The 2,775-nt window shown below is 36.8% G+C and overlaps 1 protein-coding gene across 1 annotated transcript in view; it reads left to right on the top strand.

Moving 5' to 3' along the window:
- Window positions 1-247: 247 nt before the first annotated feature.
- LOC100166334 (noggin-like) overlaps window positions 248-2,775 on the top strand; it is a 108,634-nt gene continuing 106,106 nt past the window's right edge. Inside the window, exon 1 of the mRNA XM_029486464.1 lies at window positions 248-843. The gene's annotated coding sequence lies outside the window, so the exon portion shown is untranslated. The remainder of the gene's footprint in view (window positions 844-2,775) is intronic.

Below are 2,775 nucleotides of genomic sequence, written 5' to 3'. Positions count from 1 at the left end.
TAATGATTATAATAACGTGCCGTTCGTATGTTTTTTATTCTCGCTTGGCCGTCATCTCTCACAATCATCTCACTCACTCGCTCACTCTGTCTGTCTGTTTGTCTCTCTTCTCTCTCCTTCTCGTCTCGGGCATCGTCTGCACACACACTGACACGGGTAGGTGTTATATTATTATATTTGTCATTAATGTCGGCGGAGGCGCCTGCCAGGAAAAAAAATGTTCCACGATGGGGGCCCCGCGCCGGTGGGGGCGGAGCCGAATCAGCGCGGGGGCGGACACGGGCCGGCCGACCGGTGCCGACCGCGGACGAGCCGGCGGCCGAGCGCCTGGCGCCAGAGTACTACGGCACACCGGCCCCGGGCGCACACACTGTTTACGGACGACGTACTCGCGCGCCACACGGTCGATCGGAAACGTTTTTTGTACGAGTCGGATTACGAGCTTTTTTTTTTATTATTATTTTTAAACACAAAATATTATAACATTAAATAATATTGCCGTCGAGTCGGTTTTTTTTTATCCTCTATCCGTCCCTTCTCTACCGCTGAATCGCGCCAATCCGTTTCGAAATTAACTGCTGCGTGATCGACGAAAATTTCAGTCTGTGTTTCGAGTTTTTTTTCCACCTTTGTCGTTATTATTATTGTTGTCATTTTAACTAATCGCTGAGTTCTCCTTGAAAAAAACCGAGAAAAAAACGCACGACCACTGAAGTTGTGCAGACGGACGGATATTCGGACGATTTCCCGTCGAGTCCGTTTCCCAAATCTCAACTCTCGCATAATTTTGGATCAACGGACCATGTGCCCAGAGAAAAATTGTCACAACAACCGACGTTAAAGGTACGATTATTGTAAATTATTTTTTTTTATTATTATTCAAATGTCAATATTATGACAATAATTGTATTTATTAAAATAATACCTGTATAAAATAATATAATAAAATAATATCATCGACAGTTGATAAGATTCATCTGATCAATATTGATACAGTTGGTCAACAGAAATCCGATACGATTATACGAGGTCAATATTTTAATTTTATAAATACCATTTAGTGCCTCGATGTAACATGTTGCATAAATATAATATTGTATAATATAGCATTATTTTATAACTAAAGCGTTAAGGACGGGTGTTACAAATTTATGAAGTCCAGCAGCTGTATAATATTGTATGTGTGCTGTGTTTAATGGAATAAAAATATGTTTAGACGCCAACGGTATATTATACAAAAGAATTTGCCCGGTGACCGTTTACCTTGAACATACCTATAATGTAAGTACTCACGTTGGATCTGTTTGATAACTGTAAAAAAAAATATATATTCTCACCTACGCTCGTACACCCAATTATTCGTTAAGGTATAATAGATACATATTTTTTAATCAATATTTTTTACTGTGATATTGTATAGCGTAAACAAACTCGTGTAATATTGTATTCGTTTTAAATGGACGCGCGTTGTGTACAAAATTAAACGTATATTTTTAAAAACTGTTTTTAAATATTATGTAAGCACCTACGTCATACATTTGACTGGTATATTATTATGTAGTTACGAGTATACTATAGTTTCTATATCCAATATTTAGGATCCACGTGCTAGTGTATTATAAAGCAAAAAATGCCTTATCTTATTTATCTAAAATATTTAAAATATATATATCTGATACATAGTTAATAGTATATAGTATGTATATATATATATATATATATATATATATGAGCATATGATGTATGAATTTCAATGAGCAGTATAAAAACAAGTCAAATGATACTAATTATAAAAAGTAGATAGTTTAAAATAAATTCCTATAGGCTATAGTTAGATTTAACCGTTTTGTTTTGTGAGATTGCCGCCACCACCCGGTCCCATTGATAACGCTTAGTTAAGTATGCCGTTCATAAAATATCATAAAAGACGTATTATCAGGTCAGTTAACTTGGACGTCGGAGGGATTCGTTGAAAATCACATTTCACCCATATACCTATATATATATATATCTACCTATTTAATATGCCTATACGCGAAGTGCTCAATACAGTACACACATAATAAATATATATATGTATATATATATTGATAATGTTGCCTCGACTCGAAGACAATTTTAACGACAAACAAACTACAACAATGGCACGTATCGGTGCAGAGTACACGCATTCCGTACATATATGGTTTTCGACGCGTCGTCGATTCAAACACATGCGTGCACATATATTGCAAATTGTTTACAAAGCAGTGTTATTACAGATTATTATAATAGCCGCCGGGACACTGCAGCAGAGCATTATTGCAGTCGATAACAACAACGGCGACGGGCGAAGAAAAAAAATTTGATATTTCGACACAAATATAGCGAGGCGCGTACTTATATACTAAATGCCGTACTTATAATATTATTGTAAATGTGCAACGTCACAATAGTAATATATTTTATTTTAATAATGTAACATAATATTATGGAACTCGGATCGTTCGAAAGTTTCGTCTCCCCTCCAACCAGCCAGCAAGTTCGGATGACGCCCGTCGCCTTGCCTTGTATCGTTCGTCACGATAAAATAATATATATTATAATATCGCTTCCACCGTTATGTATACCTGAAGTACACAATCCAACGATAATAGTCTGCAGACGTTATACATAGGTATAAAATTCCAAGTATGCGCTATTACGTGACCGAGTTTAATGGGGACCAATTTGTCGGTCGGCAACCAGGTAATTTCGAGTAATCCGACGCCTTGGCGGTACGGTCACGTTTAATGC

The sequence above is a fragment of the Acyrthosiphon pisum genome, chromosome A1, assembly GCF_005508785.2.
Source record: "Acyrthosiphon pisum isolate AL4f chromosome A1, pea_aphid_22Mar2018_4r6ur, whole genome shotgun sequence".
Lineage (NCBI taxonomy): Eukaryota > Metazoa > Arthropoda > Insecta > Hemiptera > Aphididae > Acyrthosiphon > Acyrthosiphon pisum.
Note: the sequence above shows the minus strand (reverse complement) of the source record. Positions and strands in the feature narration are given on the sequence as shown.